This window comes from Salmo salar, chromosome 19, assembly GCF_965601325.2.
Source record: "Salmo salar chromosome 19, fSalSal1, whole genome shotgun sequence".
Classification (NCBI taxonomy): Eukaryota; Metazoa; Chordata; class Actinopteri; order Salmoniformes; family Salmonidae; genus Salmo; species Salmo salar.
The window spans coordinates 42009438-42037366 of record NC_138309.1 but is presented as its reverse complement, the minus strand read 5'-3'; the positions used below and the strand labels follow the sequence as shown (position 1 = coordinate 42037366).

Sequence of the window (27929 nt, the reverse complement as noted above, 5' to 3'; positions counted from 1 at the left end):
CCTCTCTCTTTCCCATTCCCTCTCTCTCTTTCCCATTCCCTCTCTCCTTCCCTCTCTCTCACCTTCCCTCTTTCTTTCCAAATCCCTCTCTCCTTCCTCTCTCTCCCCCTCCCCATCCCTTCCCTCTCTCTCTTCCCATCCCTTCCCTCTCTCTTTCCCCATCCCATCCCTCTCTCTCCCCATCCCATCACTCTCTCTCCCCATCCCATCACTCTCTCTCCCCATCCCATCACTCTCTCTCCCCATCCCATCACTCTCTCTCCCCATCCCATCACTCTCTCCCCATCCCATCACTCTCTCTCCCCATCCCATCACTCTCTCTCTCTCTCTCTCTCTCTTTAGGGGGCTTTATTGGCATGGGAAACATATGTTAACATTGCCAAAGCAGGTGAAATAGATAGACAAAAGTGAAATAAACAATAAAAATTAACAGTAAACATTACACTCATAGAAGTTCAAAATAATAGACATTTCAAATGTCAAATTATGTATATATACAGTGTTGTAATGATGTGCAAATAGTTAAAGTACAAAAGGGAAAATAAATAAACATAAATATGGGTTGTATTTACAATGGTGTTTGTTCTTCACTGGTTGACCTTTTCTTGTGGCAACAGGTCACAAATGTTGCTGCTGTGATGTCACACTGTGGTATTTCACCCAGTAGATATGGGAGTTTATCAAAATTGGGTTTGTTTTCTAATTCTTTGTGGGTCTGTGTAATCTGAGGGAAATATGTGTCTCTAATATGGTCATACATTTGGCAGGAGGTTAGGAAGTGCAGCTCAGTTTCCACCTCATTTTGTGGGCAGTGTGCACATAGCCTGTCTTCTCTTGAGAGCCAGGTCTGCCTACGGCGGGCGGCCTTACTCAATAACAAGGCTATGCTCACTGAGTCTGTACATAGTCAAAGTTTTCCTTAAGTTTGGGTCAGTCACAGTGGTCAGGTATTCTGCCACTGTGTCCTCTCTGTTTAGGGCCACATAGCATTGTAGTTTGCTCTGTTTTTTTGTTAATTCTTTCCAATGTATCAAGTAATAATTTTTAGTTTTCTCATGATTTGAGTGAGCCTTTTTGGGAATTGCTTCCTTTTAGGTGGTTGTAGAATTTAACGGCTCTTTTCTGACATTTTGATAATTAGCGGGTATCGGCCTAATTCTGCTCTGCATGTATAATTTGGTGTTTTAGGTTGTACACTGAGGATATTTTCACAGAATTCTGCATGCAGAGTCTCAATTTGGTGTTTGTCCCATTTTGTGAATTGTTGGTTGGTGAGCGGACCCCAGACCTCACAACCATAAAGGGCAATGGGTTTTCCACATATATTTATATTGATTTATTTTAGGTTGGGGCTTAAACTGCATCACTGTCTCACCCCACTGTGGGTGTTTTTTTGTGCCAATTTTAACGGCACAATTGTTGTTTGTGTACATGGATATCATAATATCATATGTTTTTCCCACCAACACCACTTTCCATCAATTTGTATAGCAGGGCCTCATGCCAAACTGAGTCGAAAGCTTTTTTGAAATCAACAAAGCATGAGAAGACTTTGCCTTTGTTTTGGTTTGTTTGTTTGTCAATTAGGGTGTGCAGGGTGAATACGTGGTCTGTCGTACGGTAATTTGGTAAAAAGCCAATTTGACATTTGCTCAGTACATTGTTTTCACTGAGGAAATGTACGAGTCTGCTGTTAATGATAATGCAGAGGATTTTCCCAAGGTTGCTGTCGACGCATATCCCACAGTAGTTATTGGGGTCAAATTTGTCTCCACTTGTGTGGATTGGGGTGATCAGTCCTTGGTTCCAAATATTGGGGAAGAGCTGAGGATGATGTTAAAGAGTTTTAGTACAGCCAATTGGAATTTGTGGTCTATATATTTTATCATTTAATTTAGGATACCATCAATACCACAGGCCTTTTTGGGTTGGAGAGTTTGTATTTTGTCCTGTAGTTCATTCAATGTAATTGGAGAATCCAGTGGGTTCTGGTAGTCTTTAATAGTTGATTCTAAGATTTGTATTTGATCATGTTTTTGTGGTTTGTTCTTTGTTACAGGGCCAAAAAGATTGGAGAAGTGGTTTATCCATACATCTCCATTTTGGATAGATAGTTCTTCGTGTTTTCCAATTTTCCCAGAAGTGGTTAGATTCTATGGATTCTTCAATTACATTGAGCTGATTTCTGATGTGCTGTTCCTTCATTTTCCGTAGTGTATTTCTGTATTGTTTTAGTGATTCACCATAGTGAAGGTGTAGACTCAGGTTTTCTGGGTCTCTATGCTTTTGGTTGGATAGGTTTCTCAATTTATTTTTTGGGGTTTTTGCGTTCTTCATCAAATCATTTGTCATTGTTGTTAATTATCTTAGGTTTTCTGCTTGACATTTTTAGATTTGATAGGGAAGCTGAGAGGTCAAATATAGTGTTTAGTTTACACCTTCACTATATACTGCCAAGTTTACACCTTCACTATCACAGTGAAACATTTTGTCTAGAAGGGACATAGGAAAGCCTCCTGGATTCCTGCGGGAGCTCAACACACTCCTCTCCACACACACACAATCATCTCCTTTCTAACCAAGTGTAATGTGTTCACCAATGTCAGAGAGGGAAGAGAAGAGTCCTCAGCGAAGCTGTGATAAAAGGACTAAAACAAATGGGGGGGCAATCTCCTCCTCCTCCCCTCCGTCCTTCCAACCTCCCCTCCCTGTTCCTTAATTGTAGTGTACTACATTTGACCCTTAGATATATAGAGTACAGGGTGTCATTTGGAATGCAGACCAGAGCAGAGTAGAGAGACCACACTTGGGAAGACTCTCTGCTCTCCACAACCCCAAGCTACCAACCAGTGTGTGTGTGTGTGTGTGTGTGTGTGTGTGTGTGTGTGTGTGTGTGTGTGTGTGTGTGTGTGTGTGTGTGTGTGTTAACATATTGTGTCTGTGTGGGTGTTAACATATTGTGTGTGTGTGTTAACATATTGTGTCTGTGTGGGTGTGGGTGTTAACATATTGTGTGTGTGTGTGTGTGTGTGTGTTAACATATTGTGTGTGTGTGTGTGTGTGTGTGTGTGTGTGTGTGTGTGTGTGTGTGTGTGTGTGTGTGTGTGTGTGTGTGTGTGTGTGTGTGTGTGTGTGTGTGTGTTAACATATTGTGTCTGTGTGGGTGTGGGTGTTAACATATTGTGTGTGTGTGTGTGTGTGTGTGTGTGTGTGTGTGTGTGTGTGTGTGTGTGTGTGGGTGTTAACATATTGTGTGTGTGTGTGTGTTAACATATTGTGTGTGTGTGTGTGTGTGTGTGTGTGTGTGTGTGTGTTAACATATTGTGTGTGTGTGTGTGTGTGTGTGTTAACATATTGTGTGTGTGTGTGTGTGTGTGTGTGTGTGTGTGTGTGTGTGTGTGTGTTAACATATTGTGTCTGTGTGGGTGTTAACATATTGTGTGTGTGTGTGTGTGTGTGAACATATTGTGTCTGTGTGGGTGTGGGTGTTAACATATTGTGTGTGTGTGTGTGTGTGTGTGTGTGTGTGTGTGTGTGTGTGTGTGTGTGTGTGTGTGTGTGTGTGTGTGTGTGTGTGTGTGTGTGTGTGTGTGTGTGTGTGTGTGTGTGTGTGTGTGTGTGTGGTGTGTGTGTGTGTGTGTGTGGTGTGTGTGTGTGTGTGTGTGTGTGTGTGTGTGTGTGTGTGTGTGTGTGTGTGTGTGTTAACATATTGTGTGTGTGTGTGTAGTGTTCCCTCTTCTGTTTTCTGCCAGTCTCTTGGTTTATTATGCATTCATCTCATGTGTCTCTCTTGGGAGTGGATGTTCATTTTCCATATACCAGCCTTACTCATGCCACCTACAACTTTGAAACAGCAGGAGCAACCGCTGCTCCCGGCCTGCTCCCGGCCTGCCAAGGCAAGAAGGGCCTTCTATGCCATCAAACGGAACATTAACCTCAACATCCCAATTAGGATCTGGCTAAAAAATACTTCAATCCGTTATCGAACCTCTACAGATGTGGGATCTGGGGCTCACAAAATTACCAAAATGGGACAAACACCCAATTGAGACTCTACGTGCAGAATTTGCTAAAATCTACTTTGTGTACAATGCAAAACCCCAAACAATGTAGAATTAGGCCTATACCTGTTAGTTATCAACATCCAGAAAATACCTGTTCAATTCTACAACCACCTACAAAGTAGTGATGCCCACACATTCCACCATAGAGCCCTCACCCACAGAGAGATTAACCTAGAGAAGAGTCAGAGCCCTAACCTACAGAGAGATTAACCTAGAGAAGGGTCCCCTCAGAGCCCTCACCTACAGAGAGATTAACCTAGAGAAGAGTCCCCTCAGAGCCCTCACCTACAGAGAGATTAACCTAGAGAAGAGTACCCTCAGAGCCCTCACCTACAGAGAGATTAACCTAGAGAAGGGTACCCTCAGAGCCCTGACCTACAGAGAGATGAAACTAGAGAAGAGTCCCCTTCAGCTGGTTCAGCTAGTTCAGGGGCTTTGTTCACAAACAGAACCCACAATGCCCCAGGAAAGGAACACATTTAGACCCAACCAAATTATGAGAACGCAAAAATATAACTATTTGACACACTGGAAAGAATCAACCAAAAATCTGAGCAAATTGGAATCATATCTGGCCCTAAACAGAGAGAACACAGCGGCAGAAAACCGTCAGAAAACCTGACCACTCAGTGAACATAGCCTGTCTCAATAGAAAGGCTATGTGACCACTGCCCACAAAATCAGGTGGAAACTGAGCTGCACTTCCTGACAAATGTATGACCATATTAAAGACACATATTTCCCACAGATCACACAGACCCATAAAGAATTTGAAAACATATCAAACATTGATAATCTCCCATATCTGTCAGGTGAAATACTGCAGTGTGCCATCACAGCAGCAAGATTTATAGCCCGTTGCCATGACAAAAGGGTAACCAGCGAAGAACAAACACCATTGTAAACACAACCCATATTTCAATGCTGTTCATACTTCAACTATTTGCACATTGTTACAACACATAGACAATAATATAACATTTGAAATGTTTAAATGTTTTGTGAGTGGAATGTTTACTGATGTTTCCCTTGTTTATTTCCCTTTTGCTTATTGTCTATTCAATTTGCTTTGTCAACGCAAAAAAAATATGTTTCAAATGCCAATAAATACCTTTGAATTGAATTGAGAGAGAGGGGGGAGGGAGAGGGAGACAGAGATAGAGGGGGGGGGAGAAAGGGAGAGAGAGAGAGAGACAGAGAGAAAGAGGGGGGAAGAGAGAAAGATAGAGGGAGGGGGGAGAGAGAAAGGGAGAGCGAGAGAGAGAGAGAGAGGGAGGGGGGAGAGAGAAAGGGAGAGAGAGAGAGAGTGAGAGAGAGAGGGGGGGACAGAGATAGAGAGAGAGGGAGGGGGGAGAGAGGGAGAGAGAGAGACAGATAGCACATGGGGAGGAGTGACAGCAGAGCAGATACAAAGGAAGGAATTCAAAGAAGGCTGGTAGAAGAACCTATGTTCAGCCAACAGGGCTGTGCATTATATTATTATTATATTTCCTTAATGATTATATGTGTCAGTGTGCCAAAACCTCCTCTAGTGGGGTAGTGGTAGTGAGAGGGTAGTGAGAGGGTAGTCAGAGGGTAATGGTAGTCAGAGGGTAGTGGTAGTGAGAGGGTAGTCAGAGGGTAGTGGTAGTCAGAGGGCAGTGGTAGTCAGAGGGTAGTGGTAGTCAGAGGGTAGTGGTAGTCAGAGGGTAGTGGTAGTGAGAGGGTAGTGGTAGTCAGAGGGCAGTGGTAGTCAGAGGGTAGTGGTAGTGAGAGGGTAGTCAGAGGGCAGTGGTAGTCAGAGGGTAGTGGTAGTCAGAGGGTAGTGGTAGTCAGAGGGTAGTGGTAGTCAGAGGGTAGTGGTAGTGAGCGGGTAGTCAGAGGGCAGTGGTAGTCAGAGGGTAGTGGTAATCAGAGGGTAGTGGTAGTCAGAGGGTAGTGGTAGTCAGAGGGTAGTCAGAGGGTAGTGGTAGTGAGAGGGTAGTCAGAGGGTAATGGTAGTCAGAGGGTAGTGGTAGTCAGAGGGTAGTGGTAGTCAGAGGGTAGTGGTAGTGAGCGGGTAGTCAGAGGGCAGTGGTAGTCAGAGGGTAGTGGTAATCAGAGGGTAGTGGTAGTCAGAGGGTAGTGGTAATCAGAGGGTAGTGGTAGTCAGAGGGTAGTGGTAGTCAGAGGGTAGTCAGAGGGTAGTGGTAGTCAGAGGGCAGTGGTAGTCAGAGGGTAGTGGTAGTGAGAGGGTAGTCAGAGGGTAATGGTAGTCAGAGGGTAGTGGTAGTCAGAGGGTAGTGGTAGTCAGAGGGTAGTAGTAGTCAAAGGGTAGTGGTAGTCAGAGGGTAGTCAGAGTGTAGTCGTAGTCAGAGGGTAGTGGTAGTCAGTGGGTAGTCAGAGGGTAGTGGTAGTCAGACGGTAGTGGTAGTCAGAGGGTAGTGGTAGTCAGAGGGTAGTGGTAGTCAGAGAGTAGTGGTAGTCAGAGGGTAGTGGTAGTCAGAGGGTAGTGGTAGTCAGAGGGTAGTGGTAGTCAGAGGGTAGTCAGAGAGTAGTGGTAGTCAGAGAATGTGTATTATAAAACACAAAGCCTTACTCTCAACCAGGTTTTACACACATTCACACTAGAAATCAGAGATAGGCAGTCAATTAAGAACAATAAAAATAAACTTTTCTTTCTATAATTACAAGCAACACCCACTACTCTCGCTCACAGTCTGGTATTGTGTGTGTGTGTGTGTGTGTGTGTGTGTGTGTGTGTGTGTGTGTGTGTGTGTAACGGATGCGGTGTAGCTAATCTATTAGAAAAGGAGAGAACAGCAGCCGTTTCTCAGGCCCGTTCAGGACCCAGTGTGATTTGAGTCAATAATGCATTGAAAGCCAGCCTCGCCTCACCACAGACAAAACAAAGGGCTGAGACGTGACAATAGTATCCTATAGGGTCCAGTTCTGTCAGCTGCACCACATCAACATACACTGGAGGAACAGAGGGAAATGCACACCTATAAAGGGGTTACTGTGAATTAGAATAGCAGCCAGCTGGATGTATCTACTGTACCCAGCTGGATGTATCTACTGTCCCCAGCTGGATGTATCTCCTGTCCCCAGCTGGATGTATCTACTGTCCCCAGCTTAATGTATCTCCTGTCCCCAGCTGGATGTATCTCCTGTCCCCAGCTGGATGCATGTCCTGTCCCCAGCTGGATGCATCTCCTGTCCCCAGCTGGATGCATCTCCTGTCCCCAGCTGGATGTATCTCCTGTCCCCAGCTGGATGTATCTCCTGTCCCCAGCTGGATGTATCTCCTGTCCCCAGCTGGATGTATCTCCTGTCCCCAGCTGGATGTATCTCCTGTACCCAGCTGGATGTATCTCCTGTCCCCAGCTGGATGCATCTCCTGTCCCCAGCTGGATGCATCTCCTGTCCCCAGCTGGATGTATCTCTTGTCCCGAGCTGGATTTATCTACTGTCCCCAGCTGGATGTATCTCCTGTCCCCAGCTGGATGCATCTCCTGTCCCCAGCTGGATGTATCTCCTGTACCCAGCTGAATGTCTGTACCCAGCTGGATGTATCTACTGTACCCAGCTGGATGCATCTCCTGTACCCAGCTGGATGTATATACTGTCCCCAGCTGGATGTCTGTACCCAGCTGAATGTATGTACTGTCCCCAGCTGGATGTCTGTACCCAGCTGAATATATGTACTGTACCCAGCTGGATGTATCTACTGTACCCAGCTGGATGTATCTCTTGTCCCCAGCTGGATGTATCTCCTGTCCCCAACTGGATGTATCTCTTGTCCCCAGCTGGATGTATCTCTTGTCCCCAGCTGGATGTATCTCCTGTCCCCAGCTGGATGTATCTCCTGTCCCCAGCTGGATGTATCTCCTGTCCCCAGCTGGATGTATCTACTGTCCCCAGCTGGATGTATCTCCTGTCCCCAGCTGGATGCATCTACTGTCCCCAGCTGAATGTATCTACTGTCCCCAGCTGGATGTATATACTGTCCCCAGCTGAATGTCTCTACTGTCCCCAGCTGGATGTCTGTACCCAGCTGAATGTCTCTACTGTCCCCAGCTGGATGTATCTACTGTCCCCAGCTGAATGTATCTACTGTCCCCAGCTGGATGTATGTACCCAGCTGAATGTATGTACTGTACCCAGCTGAATGTATGTACTGTACCCAGCTGGATGTATGTACCCAGCTGAATGTATGTACTGTCCCCAGCTGGATGCATCTCCTGTCCCCAGCTGGATGCATCTCCTGTCCCCAGCTGGATGTATCTCCTGTACCCAGCTGAATGTCTGTACCCAGCTGGATGTATCTACTGTACCCAGCTGGATGCATCTCCTGTACCCAGCTGGATGTATCTACTGTCCCCAGCTTAATGTATCTACTGTCCCCAGCTGAATGTCTGTACCCACCTGAATGTCTGTACCCAGCTGAATGTATCTACTGTCCCCAGCTGGATGTATCTACTGTCCCCAGCTGGATGTATCTACTGTACCCAGCTGGATGTATGTACCCAGCTGGATGTATGTACCCAGCTGAATGCATCTACTGTCCCCAGCTGGATGTATCTACTATACCCAGCTGAATGTATGTACTGTACCCAGCTGGATGTATGTACCCAGCTGAATGTATGTACTGTACCCAGCTGAATGTATGTACTGTACTCAGCTGAATGTGTGTACCCAGCTGAATGTATGTACTGTACCCAGCTGAATGTATGTACTGTACTCAGCTGAATGTGTGTACCCAGCTGAATGTATGTACTGTACCCAGCTGAATGTATGTACTGTACCCAGCTGAATGTATGTACTGTACTCAGCTGAATGTATGTACTGTACTCAGCTGAATGTATGTACCCAGCTGAATGTATGTACCCAGCTGAATGTATGTATGTACTCAGCTGAATGTATGTACTCCGCTGAATGTATGTACTCAGCTGAATGTATGTATGTACCCAGCTGAATATATGTATGTACCCAGCTGAATGTATGTATGTACCCAGCTGAATGTATATATGTACCCAGCTGAATGTATATACTCCGCTGAATGTATGTACTCAGCTGAATGTATGTACTCCGCTGAATGTATGTACTCCGCTGAATGTATGTATGTACCCAGCTGAATATATGTATGTACCCAGCTGAATGTATGTATGTACCCAGCTGAATGTATGTATGTACCCAGCTGAATGTATGTATGTACCCAGCTGAATGTATGTACCCAGCTGAATGTATGTATGTATGTATGTACCCAGCTGAATGTATGTACCCAGCTGCCGGAAGATGATTTCTATAGATCCTACAGACGTCACTCAATCTACACAGTACTAACTAACCCAACTCAACAACAAACACTCTCACACTCCTCAGGAGGCCTGAAACATCCCATCATTCTGCTTCTGCTTCATAACACTAATCAGCTCCCGTGACATTATGGTGTGTTTGTGTGTGTTGATGTGCCCTGACCAATCAGAAACAGCCTGTCTCTGCGTTGGGGGTCACTGGTGTTCTCAGGAAGGTCGGTCTATCCTGTGGTAATTTAGTTTAGCCCAGCAGATCCCCAACATAGGGCGTTGTGTTTGAACCCCAACATAGGACATTGTGTTTGAACCCCAACATAGGGCGTTGTGTATGAACCCCAACATAGGGCGTTGTGTTTGAACCCCAACATAGGGCGTTGTGTATGAACCCCAACATAGGGCGTTGTGTTTGAACCCCAACATAGGGCGTTGTGTTTGAACCTCAACATAGGGCGTTGTGTTTGAACCCCAACATAGGGCGTTGTGTTTGAACCCCAACATAGGGCATTGAGAGTGAACCCCAACATAGGGTGTTGTGTTTGAACCCTAACATAAAGTAATGTATCAGGTAAACCAATTACTATCTGACATGATTCACAAAGACCAGACAGAAGGGTCCCCTGTGCCCACTTTCTATTACTAGTAATATCTTCTCTCCATCTCTCCCCACTCCATCTCTCTCCCCCACTCCATCTCTCTATCTCTCTCCCCCTCCCTCTCTCTCCCTCTCTCTCTTTCCCTCTCTTCCCCTTCATCTCTCTCTTTCCCTCTTCCCCTTCATCTCTCTCTCCCTCCCTCTATTCCCCACTCCATCTCTCTATCTCTCTCCCCCTCCCTCTCTCTCTCTCTTTCCCTCTCCTCCCCTTCATCTCTCTCTCACCCTCCATCTCTCCCATTCCATCTCTCTCCCCTCCCTCTCCCCCTCTTCCCCTTCATCTCTCTCCCCCTCCTCCCCTTCATCTCTCTCCCCCACTCCATCTCTCTCCCCCACTCCATCTCTTTCCCTCTCTTCCCCTTCATCTCTCTCTCCCCCTCCATCTCTCCCACTCCATCTTTCCCTCTCTTCCCCTTCCCTCTCCCTCTCTTACCCTTCATCTCTCTCCCCCACTCCATCTCTTTCCCTCTCTTCCCCTTCATCTCTCCACCTCCATCTCCCTCTTCACCTCTCTCCCCCTCCCCCCTCTTTCCCTCCCTCTCTCCTTCCCTCCCGAAAGTCGAAAAACCGAAAGTCACCTTGTCCCTGATTCCCAATGTGTGTGTGTGTGTGTGTGTGTGTGTGTGTGTGTGTGTGTGTGTGTGTGTGTGTGTGTGTGTGTGTGTGTGTGTGTGTGTGTGTGTCTAGATGCATGTGTGTCTGGCATCTAATACCTTATCACTACGATAATGATTAATTTACCTGTGCCTTGCAATTCCTTCAAAAGATTCACAGGTAAATTTAACTTGTGTTTATTAATATTAATTATTTTTCCTTTTAAAATACATAAAGGTCTTTGAAAAGTAGACTGTTTCCTGGCTGTGAAATCCCCTGGGTCGACCCCATGCTGTGGAGGCAATCTGAATTCTGATTGGTGTGGAAGCCATGGAAGTTTCCCCATTTCTCTTATTAATAGGTGAAACATTTAATACACACACACACACACACACACACACACACACACACACACACACACACACACACACACACACACACACACACACACCCCACTCAGTCAGTCAGTAAAACCACATTTGCACAGTCTCTCTGTCCATTATCAGCTACTTTGTTATTTTTTTCTAACCCTCCGCTTCCTCCTCTTCTTCTACCTCCTCTGGCCTAAAACCAGCAGCCTGCCGCCCTCCTGCCTTCAGATTGCTGTAACCACGGCAACTACCTTCATTCACTAGACTAGTGGCAAATAATGAAGACAATGCTTTCCATTTAGATTCATTTTTTAGAGAGAGAGACGGCAAGACGGAGAGAGAGACGGAGAGACGGAGAGAGGGAGAGAGAGAAACGGCGAGAGGGAGAGATGGAGAGGAGAGAGAGGGAGAGATGGAGAGACGGAGAGGGAGCTAGAGAGAGAGGAGAGAGAGAGAGAGAACAGAGAGGGAGAGAGGAGAGAGAGCAAGAGAACAGAGGGAGAGAGGAGAGAGAGAGAACAGAGGGAGAGAGAGAGAGAACAGAGAGGGAGAGAGAGACGGCGAGAGGGAGAGAGAGAGACGGCGAGAGGGAGAGATGGAGAGGAGAGAGATGGAGAGACGGAGAGGGAGCTAGAGAGAGAGAGAGAGAACAGAGAGCGAGAACAGAGGGAGAGAGGAGAGAGAGAGAACAGAGAGGGAGAGAGAGAGAGAGAGAGGGAGAGAGGGAGAGAGAGGGAGAGAGAGACGGAGAGAGGGTGAGATGGAGAGGAGAGAGGGGGAGAGATGGAGAGACGGAGAGGGAGCTAGAGAGAGAGGAGATAGAGGGAGAGGACAGAGAGAGAACAGAGGGAGAGAGGAGAGAGAGAGATAGAGAGAGGGAGATATAGAGGAGAGATAGAGAGATAAATATATGGAGACGTAACTGTTTAATGAATGGTTTCTGATGACTTCTTCTTTAAACAAATCCCCAGTGATAAGCCAGGCCACCAGCAGTGAAGGAATTTCAGAAGAAATCGACTGAAATACATCCAACCATAATCAATGGAATGTGGAAATTTTAGATGTAATGGTAATCCATCTTATTTATATTCTTCTTTTAAATCAGCAAATTTGAAGAATGAGTTCTGCTTAGAGAGAACCTTAAACAGTGAGGTGTTTAATGGAGGCCTGGCAAATGTAATAGAATTTGATTTGTCACATGGGCCGAATACAACAGGCGTAGACCTTACAGTGAAATGCTGAATACAACAGGTGTAGACCTCACAGTGAAATGCTGACTTAAAAGCCCTTAACCAACAAAACAGTTTAAAGAAAAATAAGTGTTAAGTAAAAAATAGATAATTAAAAAATAATAAATAAAAGTAGCAAATAATTAAAGAGCAGCAGTAAAATAACAATAGCGAGACTATATACAGGGGGTACCGGTACAGAGTTAATGTTCGGGGGCACCGGTTAGTCGAGGTAATTGAGGTTATATGTACATGTAGGTAGAGTTATTAAAGTGACTATGCATAGATAAAGAGTAGCAGCAGTGTAAAAGAGGGGTGGGGGCAATGCAAATATTCTGGGTAGCCATTTGACTAGATGTTCAGGAGTCTTATGGCTTGGGGGGTAGAAGCTGTTTAGAAGCCTCTTGGACCGCTTGCCGTGCGTTAACAGAGAGAACAGTCTATGACTTGGGTGGCTGGAGTCTTTGACAATCTTTAGGGCCTTCCTCTGACACCGCCTGGTATAGAGGTCCTGGATGGCAGGAAGCTTGACCCTATTGATGTTCTGGGCCATACGCACTACTCTCTGTATTGCCCTGTGGTCGGAGGCCGAGCAGTTGCCATACCAGGCTGTAATGCAACCTGTCAGGATGCTCTCGATGGTGCAGCTGTAGAACATTTAGAGGATCTGAGGACCCATGCCAAATCTTTTCAGTCTCCTGAGGGGGAATAGGTTTTGTCGTGCCCTCTTCATGACTGTCTTGGTGTGTTTGGACCATGTTAGTTTGTTGTTGATGTGGATGTCAAGGAACTTGAAGCTCTCAACCTGCTCCACTACAGCACCATCGATGAGAATGGGGGTGTGCTCGGTCCTCTTTCTCCAGTATTCCACAATCATCGCTTTTGTCTTGATCACGTTGAGGGAGAGGTTGTTGTCCTGGCACCATACTGCCAGGTCTCTGACCTCCTCCCTATAGGCTGTCTCATCGTTGTCGGTGATCAGGCCTACCACTGTTGTGTCATCGGCAAACTTTATGATGGTGTTGGAGTCGTGCCTGGCCATGCAGTCATGGGTGAACAGGGAGTACAGGAGGGGACTAAGACTGCACCCCTGAGGGGCCCCCGTGTTGAGTATCAGCCAGCGTGGCTGATGTGTTGTTACCTACCCTTACCACCTGGAGGGGGGGGGGGGGCATCAGGAAGTCCAGGATCCAGTTGCAGAGGGAGGTGTTTAGTCCCAGGGTCCTTAGCTTAGTGATGAGCTTTGAGGGCACTATGGTGTTGAACACTGAGCTGCAGTCAATGAATAGTATTCTCACGTAGGTGTTCTTTTCGTCCAGGTGGGAAAGGGAAGCATTTATATCCCCCATATAGGGGACGTTGAGCAATTCTGGACCGGATCCGACTGATATTTCTGTGTATAGCACGCTCTGTGAACGGCACAACATCAATTGCCTTACACTCACTAAAAGTGCTGGTTGTTTGGATTCATATGCACAATTGCAAGCACAGTTGTGAGTTTCACAGACACAGGAAATCGGTTATTTGCACAGGGAGCGACACGCCACATTTTCTGGGCTATCCAGACAAAGGAATGATTTCCTAGCGGACTCAACAAAAGTAGTTCAATCTCACTGTGATGTTCTCAGATGGATTTAGATTTTCTCAACGTGAAAAAAAAGACTAAATAATTTAATATCACTACTTTCTCTTGGTCACAGACGGACTAAGCTGAAGTTGTAATGAGTCTCTGCGTCGCTCAGTGGATGTTGTAAGTCGTCAGTTAAATAAAAAAAAATATTGTACTGTCACTTTGTATGATCGTATTTATTTTAAGGTTATAAGAATGGTGAAATATTACAGTTAGTCATTTATCATTTGATTGTTACTATAGTTGGAGTCATTTAGTTAGAGTGTAGGGACGGCAGGTAGACTAGTGGTTAGAGTGTAGGGACGGCAGGTAGCCTAGTGGTTAGAGTGTAGGGGGGCAGGTAGACTAGTGGTTAGAGTGTAGGGATGGCAGGTAGACTAGTGGTTAGAGTGGAGGGATGGCAGGTAGCCTAGTGGTTAGAGTGTAGGGACGGCAGGTAGCCTAGTGGTTAGAGTGTAGGGACGGCAGGTAGACTAGTGGTTAGAGTGTAGGGACGGCAGGTAGACTAGTGGTTAGAGTGTAGGGACGGCAGGTAGCCTAGTGGTTAGAGTGTAGGGACGGCAGGTAGACTAGTGGTTAGAGTGTAGGGGCGGCAGGTAGCCTAGTGGTTAGAGTGTAGGGACGGCAGGTAACCTAGCGGTTAGAGTGTAGGGACGGCAGGTAACCTAGCGGTTAGAGTGTAGGGACGGCAGGTAGCCTAGTGGTTAGAGTGTAGGGACGGCAGGTAGCCTAGTGGTTAGAGTGTAGGGACGGCAGGTAACCTAGTGGTTAGAGTGTAGGGACGGCAGGTAACCTAGTGGTTAGAGTGTAGGGACGGCAGGTAGCCTAGTGGTTAGAGTGTAGGGACGGCAGGTAACCTAGCGGTTAGAGTGTAGGGACGGCAGGTAGCCTAGTGGTTAGAGTGTAGGGACGGCAGGTAGCCTAGTGGTTAGAGTGTAGGGACGGCAGGTAGACTAGTGGTTAGGGTGTAGGGGCGGCAGGTAGCCTAGTGGTTAGAGTGTAGGGACGGCAGGTAGACTAGTGGTTAGAGTGTAGGGGCGACAGGTAGCCTAGTGGTTAGAGTGTGGGGACGGCAGGTAGACTAGTGGTTAGAGTGTGGGGATGGCAGGTAGCCTAGTGGTTAGAGTGTAGGGACGGCAGGTAACCTAGTGGTTAGAGTGTAGGGATGGCAGGTAGACTAGTGGTTAGAGTGTAGGGAAGGCAGGTAGCCTAGTGGTTAGAGTGTAGGGACGGCAGGTAACCTAGTGGTTAGAGTGTAGGGACGGCAGGTAGACTAGTGGTTAGAGTGTAGGGACGGCAGGGAGCCTAGTGGTTAGAGTGTAGGGACGTCAGGTAACCTAGTGGTTAGAGTGTAGGGACGGCAGGTAGCCTAGTGGTTAGAGTGTAGGGACAGCAGGTAGCCTAGTGGTTAGAGTGTAGGACTAGTAACCGAAAGGTTGCAAGATTGAATCCCCGAGCTGACAAGGTAAAAATCTGTGGTTCTGCTCCTGAGCAAGGCAGTTAACCCACTGTTCCTAGGCAGTCATTGAAAATAAGAATTTGTTCTTGACTGACTTGTCTAGTTAAATAAAGATTAAATAAAAAGAGGCTGTTGGAAGTGGGCTGTTGTATACTGGCTGTTGGAGTGGGCTGTTGGGAGTGGGCTGTTGTATACTGGCTGTTGGAGTGGGCTGTTGGAGTGGGCTGTTGTATACTGGCTGTTGGGAGTGGGCTGTTGGGAGTGGGCTGTTGGGAGTGGGCTGTTGGGAGTGGGCTGTTGGGAGTGGGCTGTTGGGTGTGGGCTGTTGTATACGGGCTGTTGGGAGTGGGCTGTTGGGAGTGGGCTGTTGTACACTGGCTGTTGGGAGTGGGCTGTTGGAGTGGGCTGTTGGGTGTGGGCTGTTGGGAGTGGGCTGTTGGGAGTGGGCTGTTGGAGTGGGCTGTTGGGGGTGGGCTGTTGGGGGTGGGCTGTTGGGAGTGGGCTGTTGTATACTGGCTGTTGGAGTGGGCTGTTGTATACTGGCTGTTGGAGTGGGCTGTTGGGAGTGGGCTGTTGGGAGTGGGCTGTTGGGAGTGGGCTGTTGTATACTGGCTGTTGGAGTGGGCTGTTGTATACTGGCTGTTGGAGTGGGCTGTTGGGAGTGGGCTGTTGGGAGTGGGCTGTTGTATACTGGCTGTTGTGGAGTGGGCTGTTGTGGAGTGGGCTGTTGTGGAGTGGGCTGTTGTGGAGTGGGCTGTTGTATGTTGGATGGGCTGTTGGGAGTGGGCTGTTGGAGTGGGCTGTTGGGAGTGGGCTGTTGGGAGTGGGCTGTTGTATACTGGCTGTTGGAGTGGGCTGTTGGAGTGGGCTGTTGTGGAGTGGGCTGTTGTGGATTGGGCTGTTGTATACTGGCTGTTGGAGTGGGCTGTTGGATGGGCTGTTGGGAGTGGGCTGTTGTATACAGGCTGTTGGAGTGGGCTGTTGGAAGTGGGCTGTTGTATACTGGCTGTTGGAGTGGGCTGTTGGGAGTGGGCTGTTGTATACTGGCTGTTGGAGTGGGTTGTTGGGAGTGGGCTGTTGTATACAGGCTGTTGGAGTGGGCTGTTGGAGTGGGCTGTTGGAGTGGGCTGTTGGAGTGGGCTGTTGGGAGTGGGCTGTTGGGAGTGGGCTGTTGTATACTGCCTGTGGTAGTGGGCTGTTGGAGTGGGCTGTTGTGGAGTGGCTGTTGTGGAGTGGGCTGTTGGGAGTGGGTTGTTGGGAGTGGGCTGTTGTATACTGGCTGTTGGAGTGGGCTGTTGGGAGTGGGCTGTTGTATACAGGCTGTTGGAGTGGGCTGTTGGGAGTGGGCATTGTTGAATACTGGCTGTTGGAGTGGGCTGCTGGGAGTAGGCTGTTGTATACTGGCTGTTGGAGTGGGCTGTTGGAGTGGGCTGTTGGAGTGGGCTGTTGGAGTGGGCTGTTGGGAGTGGGCTGTTGTATACTGGCTGTTGGGAGTGGGCTGTTGGGAGTGGGCTGTTGGGAGTGGGCTGTTGTATACTGGCTGTTGGAGTGGGCTGTTGGGAGTGGGCTGTTGGGAGTGGGCTGTTGGGAGTGGGCTGTTGGGAGTGGGCTGTTGGGAGTGGGCTGTTGGGAGTGGCTGTTGTATACTGGCTGTTGGAGTGGGCTGTTGGGAGTGGGCTGTTGGGAGTGGGCTGTTGGGAGGGGGCTGTTGGGAGGGGGCTGTTGGGAGGGGGCTGTTGGGAGCGGGCTGTTGGGAGCGGGCTGTTGTATACTGGCTGTTGGAGTGGACTGTTGTATACTGGCTGTTGGAGTGGGTTGTTGGAGTGGGCTGTTGTATACTGGCTGTTGTATACTGGCAGTTGGAGTGGGCTGTTGGGAGTGAGCTGTTGGGAGTGGGCTGTTGTATACTGGCTGTTGGGAGTGGGCTGTTGTACACTGGCTGTTGGGAGTGGGCTGTTGGAGTGGGCTGTTGGAGTGGGCTGTTGGAGTGGGCTGTTGGGAGTGGGCTGTTGGAGTGGGTTGTTGTATACTGGCTGTTGGAGTGGGCTGTTGGGAGTGGGCTGTTGAATACTGGCTGTTGGAGTGGGCTGTTGGGAGTGGGCTGTTGTATACTGGCTGTTGGAGTGGGCTGTTGGAGTGGGCTGTTGTGTACGGGCTGTTGGAGTGGGCTGTTGTATACTAGCTGTTGGAGAGGGCTGTTGGGAGTGGGCTGTTGGGAGTGGGCTGTTGGGAGTGGGCTGTTGGGAGTGGGCTGTTGGGAGTGGGCTGTTGTATACTGGCTGTTGGAGTGGGCTGTTGGAGTGGGTTGTTGTGGAGTGGCTGTTGTGGAGTGGCTGTTGTGGAGTGGGCTGTTGTATACTGGCTGTTGGAGTGGGCTGTTGTGGAGTGGGTTGTTGTGGAGTTGGCTGTTGGATGGGCTGTTGGGAGTGGGCTGTTGTATACAGGCTGTTGGAGTTGGCTGTTGGAAGTGGGCTGTTGTATACTGGCTGTTGGAGTGGGCTGTTGGGAGTGGGCTGTTGGGAGTGGGCTGTTGGAGTGGGCTGTTGGGAGTGGGCTGTTGGAGTGGGCTGTTGGGAGTGGGCTGTTGGGAGTGGGCTGTTGGAGTGGGCTGTTGGGAGTGGGCTGTTGGGAGTGGGCTGTTGGGAGTGGGCTGTTGGGAGTGGGCTGTTGGAGTGGGCTGTTGTATACTGGCTGTTGTATACTGGCTGTTGGGAGTGGGCTGTTGGGAGTGGGCTGTTGGGAGTGGGCTGTTGGGAGTGGGCTGTTGGGAGTGGGCTGTTGTACACTGGCTGTTGGGAGTGGGCTGTTGTATACTGGCTGTTGGGAGTGGGCTATTGTATACTGGCTGTTGGGAGCGGGCTGTTGTATACTGGCTGTTGGGAGTGGGCTGTTGGGAGTGGGCTGTTGGAGTGGGCTGTTGGAGTGGGCTGTTGGGAGTGGGCTGTTGTATACTGGCTGTTGGAGTGGGCTGTTGGGAGTGGGCTGTTGGGAGTGGGCTGTTTTATACTGGCTGTTGGAGTGGGCTGTTGTATACTGGCTGTTGGAGTGGGTTGTTGGAGTGGGCTGTTGTATACTGGCTGTTGTATACTGGCTGTTGGAGTGGGCTGTTGGGAGTGAGCTGTTGGGAGTGGGCTGTTGTATTCTGGCTGTTGGGAGTGGGCTATTGGGAGTGGGCTGTTGTACACTGGCTGTTGGGAGTGGGCTGTTGTATACTGGCTGTTGGAGTGGGCTGTTGGGAGTGGGCTGTTGGGAGTGGGCTGTTGGGAGTGGGCTGTTGGGAGTGGGCTGTTGGGAGTGGGCTGTTGTATACTGCCTGTGGTAGTGGGCTGATGGGAGCAGGCTGTTGGGAGTGGGCTGTTGGGAGTGGGCTGTTGGGAGTGGGCTGTTGTAGTGGGCTGTTGGGAGAGGGCTGTTGGGAGAGGGCTGTTGGGAGAGGGCTGTTGGAGTGGGCTGTTGGAGTGGGCTGTTGGGAGTGGGCTGTTGGAAGTGGGCTGTTGGGAGTGGGCTGTTGGGAGTGGGCTGTTGGGAGTGGGCTGTTGGAGTGGGCTGTTGGAGTGGGCTGTTGGGAGAGGGCTGTTGGGAGTGGGCTGTTGGGAGTGGGCTGTTGTATACTGGCTGTTGGGAGTGGGTTGTTGTACACTGGCTGTTGGGAGTGGGCTATTGTACACTGGCTGTTGGGAGTGGGCTGTTGTACACTGGCTGTTGGGAGTGGGCTGTTGTACACTGGCTGTTGGGAGTGGGCTGTTGTATACTGGCTGTTGGGAGTGGGCTATTGTATACTAGCTGTTGGGAGTGGGCTGTTGTATACTGGCTGTTGGGAGTGGGCTGTTGGGAGTGGGCTGTTGGGAGTGGGCTGTTGTATACTGCCTGTGGTAGTGGGCTGATGGGAGCAGGCTGTTGGGAGTGGGCTGTTGGGAGTGGGCTGTTGGGAGTGGGCTGTTGTAGTGGGCTGTTGGGAGAGGGCTGTTGGGAGAGGGCTGTTGGGAGAGGGCTGTTGGAGTGGGCTGTTGGAGTGGGCTGTTGGGAGTGGGCTGTTGGAAGTGGGCTGTTGGGAGTGGGCTGTTGGGAGTGGGCTGTTGGAGTGGGCTGTTGGAGTGGGCTGTTGGGAGAGGGCTGTTGGGAGTGGGCTGTTGGGAGTGGGCTGTTGTATACTGGCTGTTGGGAGTGGGTTGTTGTACACTGGCTGTTGGGAGTGGGCTATTGTACACTGGCTGTTGGGAGTGGGCTGTTGTACACTGGCTGTTGGGAGTGGGCTGTTGTATACTGGCTGTTGGGAGTGGGCTATTGTATACTGGCTGTTGGGAGTGGGCTGTTGTATACTGGCTGTTGGGAGTGGGCTGTTGTACACTGGCTGTTGGGAGTGGGCTGTTGTATACTGGCTGTTGAGAGTGGGCTGTTGGGCGTGGGCTGTTGGAGTGGGCTGTTGGAGTGGGCTGTTGGAGTGGGCTGTTGTGAGTGGGCTGTTGGGAGTGGCTTTTGTATACTGGCTGTTGGAGTGGGCTGTTGGGAGTGGGCTGTTGGGAGTGGGCTGTTGTATACTGGCTGTTGGAGTGGGCTGTTGTATACTGGCTGTTGGAGTGGGCTGTTGTATACTGGCTGTTGTATACTGGCTGTTGGAGTGGGCTGTTGGGAGTGAGCTGTTGGGAGTGGGCTGTTGTATTCTGGCTGTTGGGAGTGGGCTATTGGGAGTGGGCTGTTGTACACTGGCTGTTGGGAGTGGGCTGTTGTATACTGGCTGTTGGAGTGGGCTGTTGGAGTGGGCTGTTGGGAGTGGGCTGTTGGGAGTGGTCTGTTGTATACTGCCTGTGGTAGTTGGCTGATGGGAGCAGGCTGTTGGGAGTGGGCTGTTGGGAGTGGGCTGTTGGAGTGGGCTGTTGTATACTGGCTGTTGGAGTGGGCTGTAGGGAGTGGGCTGTTGGGAGAGGGCTGTTGGGAGTGGGCTGTTGGAGTGGGCTGTTGAGGTGGGCTGTTGGGAGTGGGCTGTTGGGAGTGGGCTGTTGGAGTGGGCTGTTGGGAGTGGGCATTGTTGAATACTGGCTGTTGGAGTGGGCTGTTGGGAGTGGGCTGTTGTATACTGGCTGTTGGAGTGGGCTGTTGGGAGTGGGCTGTTGGGAGTGGGCTGTTGGGAGTGGGCTGTTGGGAGTGGGCTGTTGGGAGTGGGCTGTTGTATACTGGCTGTTGGGAGTGGGCTGTTGGGAGTGGGCTGTTGGGAGTGGGCTGTTGGGAGTGGGCTGTTGTATACGGGCTGTTGGGAGTGGGCTGTTGGGAGTGGGCTGTTGGGAGTGGGCTGTTGTACACTGGCTGTTGGGAGTGGGCTGTTGTATACTGGCTGTTGGAGTGGGCTGTTGGGAGTGGGCTGTTGGGAGTGGGCTGTTGGGAGTGGGCTGTTGGGAGTGGGCTGTTGGGAGTGGGCTGTTGGGAGAGGGCTGTTGGGAGTGGGCTGTTGGGAGTGGGCTGTTGGGAGTGGGCTGTTGGGATTGGGCTGTTGGGAGTGGGCTGTTGTACACTGGCTGTTGGGAGTGGGCTGTTGTATACTGGCTGTTGGGAGTGGGCTGTTGTATACTGGCTGTTGGGAGTGGGCTATTGTATACTGGCTGTTGGGAGTGGGCTGTTGTATACTGGCTGTTGGGAGTGGGCTGTTGGGAGTGGGCTGTTGTACACTGGCTGTTGGGAGTGGGCTGTTGGAGTGGGCTGTTGGAGTGGGCTGTTGGGAGTGGGCAGTTGTATACTGGCTGTTGGAGTGGGCTGTTGGGAGTGGGCTGTTGTATACTGGCTGTTGGAGTGGGCTGTTGGAGTGGGCTGTTGGGAGTGGGCTGTTGGGAGTGGGCTGTTGGGAGTGGGCTGTTGGGAGTGGGCTGTTGGGAGTGGGCTGTTGTATACGGGCTGTTGGGAGTGGGCTGTTGTACACTGGCTGTTGGAGTGGGCTGTTGGAGTGGGCTGTTGGAGTGGGCTGTTGGAGTGGGCTGTTGGGTGTGGGCTGTTGGGAGTGGGCTGTTGGAGTGGGCTGTTGTATACTGGCTGTTGGAGTGGCCAAACTACAGGCAACTGCCAAACTACCGGCAACTGCCAAACTACAGGCAACCGCCAAACTACAGGCAACCGCCAAACTACAGGCAACCGCCAAACTACCGGCAACCGCCAAACTACAGGCAACTGCCAAACTACCGGCAACCGCCAAACTACAGGCAACCGCCAAACTACAGGCAACCGCCAAACTACAGGCAACCGCCAAACTACAGGCAACCGCCAAACTACCGGCAACCGCCAAACTACAGGCAACCGCCAAACTACAGGCAACCGCCAAACTACCGGCAACCGCCAAACTACCGGCAACTGCCAAACTACAGGCAACTGCCAAACTACAGGCAACTGCCAAAATACAGGCAACTGCCAAACTACAGGTAACTTCCAAACTATTTGGTGTTTTGTTGATCGTCTCAGATGCTGCTCCATTTCATCTCTTCTTCTAATAATCATGTATAGAAATGACCCTAAGCATGATGGGATGTTAAGTGCTTAATTAACTCAGGAACCACAGCAGCTGCTTTCTATATACACTGCTCAAAAAAATAAAGGGAACACTAAAACAACACGTCCTAGATCTGAATGAATGAAATAATCTTATTAAATACTATTTTCTTTACATAGTTGAATGTGCTGACAACAAAATCACACAAAAATAATCAATGGAAATCCAATTTATCAACCCATGGAGGTCTGGATTTGGAGTCACACTCAAAATTAAAGTGGAAAACCACAATACAGGCTGATCCAACTTTGATGTAATGTCCTTAACTTTTTATGGATAGGGGGCAGTATTTTCACGGCCGGATAAAAAAACGTACCCAATTTAATCTGATTATTACTCCTGCCCAGAAACTAGAATATGCATATAATAGGAGAGTCTTGTCTTTAAAATGGTGTAAAATAGTCATATGTTTGAAAAATTGAAGTTTTCTGATTTTCGAGGACTTTGTATTTCGCGCCACGCCCATCATTGGAAATTGGAGCAGGTGTTCCGCTAGCGGAACGTCTAGATGTAAGAGGTTAAAACAAGTCAAAATGAGGCTCAGTAGTGTGTGTGGCCTCCACATGCCTGTATGACCTCCCTACAATGCCTGGGCATGCTCCTGATGAGGTGGCGGATGGTCTCCTGAAGGATCTCCTCCCAGACCTGGACTAAAGCATCCACCAACTCCTGGACAGTCTGTGGTGCAATGTGGCGTTGGTGGATGGAGCGAGACATGATGTCCCAGGTGTGCTCAATTGGATTCAGGTCTGGGGAACGGGCGGGCCAGTCCATAGCATCAATGCCTTCCTCTTGCAGGAACTGCTGACACAATCCAGCCACATGAGGTCTAGCATTGTCTTGCATTAGGAGGAACCCAAGGCCAACCGCACCATCATATGGTCTCACAAGGGGTCTGAGGATCTCATCTCGGTACCTAATGGCAGTCAGGCTACCTCTGGCGAGCACATGGAGTGCTGTGCGGCCCCCCAAAGAAATGCCACCCCACACCATGACTGACCCACCGCCAAGCAGGTCATGCTGGAGGATGTTGCAGGCAGCAGAACGTTCTCCACGGCGTCTCCAGACTCTGGCACGTCTGTCACATGTGCTCAGTGTGAACCTGCTTTCATCTGTTTAGAGCACAGGGCGCCAGTGGCGAATTTGCCAATCTTGGTGTTCTCTGGCAAATGCCAAACGTCCTGCACGGTGTTGGGCTGTAAGCACAACCCCCACCTGTGGACGTCGGGCCCTCATACCACCCTCATGGAGTCTGTTTCTGACCGTTTGAGCAGACACATGCACATTTGTGGCCTGCTGGAAGTCATTTTGCAGGGCTCTGGCAGTGCTCCTCCTGCTCCTCCTTGCACAAAGGCGGAGGTAGCAGTCCTGCTGCTGGGATGTTGCCCTCCTACGGCCTCCTCCACGTCTCCTGATGTACTGGCCTGTCTCCTGGTAGCGCCTCCATGCTCTGGACACTACGCTGACAGACACAGCAAACCGTCTTGCCACAGCTCGCATTGATGTGCCATCCTGGATGAGCTGCACTACCTGAGCCACTTGTGTTGGTTGTAGACTCCGTCTCATGCTACCACTAGAGTGAAAGCACCGCCAGCATTCAAAAGTGACCAAAACATCAGCCAGGAAGCATAGGAACTGAGAAGTGGTCTGTGGTCACCACCTGCAGAACCACTCCTTTATTGGGGGTGTCTTGCTAATTGCCTATAATTTCCACCTGTTGTCTATTCCATTTGCACAACAGCATGTGAAATGTATTGTCAATCAGTGTTGCTTCCTAAGTGGACAGTTTGATTTCACAGAAGTGTGATTGACTTGGAGTTACATTGTGTTGTTTAAGTGTTCCCTTTATTTTTTTGAGCAGTGTATTTTGTATCCCTAAATTTACTTAACTGTTTCCTTTATTTTGCCAGTTACCTGTATACAGTGCATTTGTAAAGTATTCAGACCCCTTGACTTTTTCCACATTTTTGTTATGTTACAGCCTTATTCTAAAGTGTATTAAATAAAACATGTCCTCAATCTACACACAATAACCAATAATGACAAAAAAAACAGGATTTTACATGTACATGTTAGTAATTTAGTAGACATTCTTATCCAAAGCAACTTACAGTTAGTGTATTCACTAACAGAATTACAACCAATCCAAACTTCTGACATAAATGTGTCTGTGAACAAATTAAATGACATCTATCATAAAGCGGCCACAAAAGTACATTTATGCAAAAGTAACAACTGCTCTAATAGGAATCCTCAAAAAGAGAAATGGTTTGATGCTGAATGTGATGTCACAATGAAAGAAACGTAGATCTTTATCAAAATAGAAGACATCACCAATCACGATAAGATAGAGAAGTTTGTTGTGACACATTGAAAGTAAACAACCAAAACCTAAGACGGATGAAACGGAAGCATTTTGGGAACACTCTGAAAGTGACTGAAGACTCCATTGATGGAAACCAGTTCTGGGAGAAATAGAATGGTATAAATGGAAAATAGAGGAATGACCCTAGCCATTCAAAATGGCATCATATGGAAAGATCACTTTGAAGTCTCCATGGAATAATACCATCAGAAGACCTGACTTTAAACCCCAAATAACATGCAAGGAAAACACAGCTCCCTAAAAACAACCAGAACCCAACTGACTACCAAGTGAACTTTGGAAGAAAATACAAAAGCCTTAAACCTGGAAAGGCATGTGGCCGTGACAGCATCAGGAATGAAATGCTGAAACACAGTACTCCTGAGCTGCAGGATGCCTTATTAAAACTATTCAACCTGGTTTAGGAGAATGGCTGCTTCCCTGATATTTGGAACCAGCGGCTCATAACCCCCATATATAAAAAGGTGACAAATTAGAACCTAATAACTATAGGGAAATATGCGTCACCAGTAACATGGGGAAACTGTTCTGCTGTATTCTCAATGACCAAATATAGACCTTCCTCACACAACATAACGCTCTCAGAAAAACACTAATTGTCTTTCTATCCAAACACAGAACACATCCACACATTACACACACTAATAAACCACCATGTTCATCAGAACAGCAGTGGAAAGGTATTTGCATGTTTTGTTGATTTTCAGAATGCTTTTGATTCCCTATGACATGATGGATTACATTACAACACCCTCCACAGCGGTATATGACGTCATAAAATCGATTTACTCAAACAACACATCTAGTATTAAACTGAACAATAAAATAACTGAGTTTTTTGCACAAGGGCGAGGGGTGAGACAAGGGTGCAGTTTAAGTCCAACCCTGTTCAACATCTACATCAACAAATTAGCAGTGTTGTTGGACCGATCTGCAGCCACTGGACTCACCCTCAAAGGTGAGGAGGTCAGATTCCTGCTCTACCCAGATGACATTGTCCTACTGTCACCAACAGATCAAGGTCTACCCAGATGACCTTATCCTACTGTCACCAACAGATCAAGGTCTACCCAGATGACCTTGTCCTACTGTCACCAACAGATCAAGGCCTACCCAGATGACCTTGTCCTACTGTCACCAACAGTCTACAGGAACAATTTAACATTCTTTAGGAATAAATCATCAACTGGGCAATCAACACCAATGTTCAAAAAACCAACGTTGTGATTTTTGCAGAAAATGGCCAGGAATCAGAGCAGCAGACACTCCTTCAAATGAGGAAATACCATGGTTGAACATGCTCAATGGTACAACTACCTGGGACTAAATATCAGTGCCTCTGGTGGATTTGGTCTGGCAGAGAATGCACTAAAAGAAAAAGCCCACAAAGCTTTTTACTCCATAAAAAAGAACATTCTCAAAACGAAATATTCCTATCCAAATCTGGTTCAAAAAATTCAATGGTGTAATTTTACCAATTGTACTATATGGAAGCAAAGACTGGGGTCCAACCTGTAATTACGATTATAAGCATTGGGAGAAAACCCCAATAGAAAATATACAAACAGAATTCTGCATAATTATAAATATCCAAAAGAAAGTACCAATTAATGCATGCAGAGCGGAACTCGTACGATTCCCTTTAATTATAAACATGAAGAAAAGGACACTAACATTTTTCCACCATTTAAAAATGAAGTCCCAAAACATCCTTACAATTCAAAGCACTGGAAACCCAAGAGCTGAACCCTCAAAAGAATCCCTTTTGCCAGCTGTTGAAAACACTAAACAACCCTATTAACCAAACACAGGGAAATCAATCAAATTGTTACAGAAATTAAAACCTCCTATTTGACAAATTGGGAAAATGAAACAAAAACTGAATAAACTAAATAGCTATTTGGCCTCAAAAGAGAATACAAATTAGCAGAATGTCTCTACTCTGTCAGAGATACAAAACAGAGACAGGTCCTGACCAAATACAGGCTCAGCGACCACCAACTGACTATAGAACCTTGCAGACATAAAAAGACATGGCTACCTAAAGATGAGTGTCTATGTGGTCACTGCAAGACAGTGGAGGTAGAGACAGAGATGCACTTTCTCTTCCTTTTTCAAGAAAATATCTCAATCAATTCCCAACTTCTACGGATTTAATAATAACATATATAGCTGGGAATTATTCTGGGTGACAGAGAAACCGTGAATATTTTTATAATCTTATTGTATTTAATTAAATCGATCGCCTGAAGATTCCACAATACTATTATTACTACTACTGAAATGAACTGTATTTCATTATCCTCGTTACATTCAACTGGATTTACTGAAATTATGTACCACTATACTGCTTCGGCAATATCTACTAATTGTACAGTCGTGGCCAAAAGTTTTGAGAATGACACAAATATAAATTTTCACAAAGTCTGCTGCCTCAGTTTGTATGATGGCAATTTGCATATACTCCAGAATGTTATGAAGAGTGATCAGACGAATTGCAATTAATTGCAAAGTCCCTCTTTGCCATGCAAATGAACTGAATCCCCTAAAAACATTTCCACTGCAATTCAGCCCTGCCACAAAAGGACCAGCTGACGTCATGTCAGTGATTCTCTCGTTAACACAGGTGTGAGTGTTAACGAGGACAATGCTGGAGATCACTCTGTCATGCTGATTGAGTTCGAATAACAGACTGGAAGCTTCAAAAGGAGGGTGGTGCTTGGAATCATTGTTCTTCCTCTGTCAACCATGGTTACCTGCAAGGAAACACATGCCATCATCATTGCTTTGCACAAAAAGGGCTTCACAGGCAAGGATATTGCTGCCAGTAAGATTGCACCTCAATCAACCATTTATCGGATCATCAAGAACTTCAAGGAGAGTGGTTCAATTGTTGTGAAGAAGGCTTCAGGGTGCCCAAGAAAGTCCAGCAAGCGCCAGAACCGTCTCCTAAAGCTGATTCAGCTGCGGGATCGGGGCACCACCAGTACAGAGCTTGTTCAGGAATGGCAGCAGGCAGGTGTGAGTGCATCTGCACGTACAGTGAAGTGAAGACTTTTGGAGGATGGCCTGGTGTCAAGAAGGGCAGCAAAGAAGCCACTTCTCTCCAGGAAAAACATCAGCGACAGATTGATATTCTGCAAAAGGTACAGGGATTGGACTGCTGAGGACTAGGGTAAAGTCATTTTCGCTGATGAATCCCCTTTCCGATTGTTTGGGGCATCCGGAAAAAAGCTTGTCCGGAGAAGACAAGGTGAGCGCTACCATCAGTCCTGTGTCATGCCAACAGTAAAGCATCCTGAGACCATTCATGTGTGGGGTTGCTTCTCAGCCAAGGGATTGGGCTCACTCACAATTTTGCCCAAGAACACAGCCATGAATAAAGAATGGTACCAACACATCCTCCGAGAGCAACTTCTCCCAACCATTTAGGAACAGTTTGGTGACAAACAATGCCTTTTCCAGCATGATGGAGCACCTTGCCATAAGGCAAAAGTGATAACTAAGTGGCTCGGAGAACAACAAAAAAATCGATATTTTGGGTCCATGGCCAGGAAACTCCCCAGACCTTAATCCCATTGAGAACTTGTGGTCAATCCTCAAGAGGTGGGTGGACAAACAAAAACCCACAAATTCTGACAAACTTCAAGCATTGATTATGCAAGAATGGGCTGCCATCAGTCAGGATGTGGCCCAGAAGTTAATTGACAGCATGCCAGGATAGATTGCAAAGGTCTTG

At 48.1% G+C, this 27929-nt stretch overlaps 1 protein-coding gene across 2 annotated transcripts in view; it reads right to left on the bottom strand.

Moving 5' to 3' along the window:
- LOC106578757 (zinc finger MIZ domain-containing protein 1) overlaps positions 1 to 27929 on the bottom strand; it is a 396722-nt gene that overhangs the window by 168680 nt on the left and 200113 nt on the right. The gene's annotated exons all lie outside the window — the stretch shown is intronic.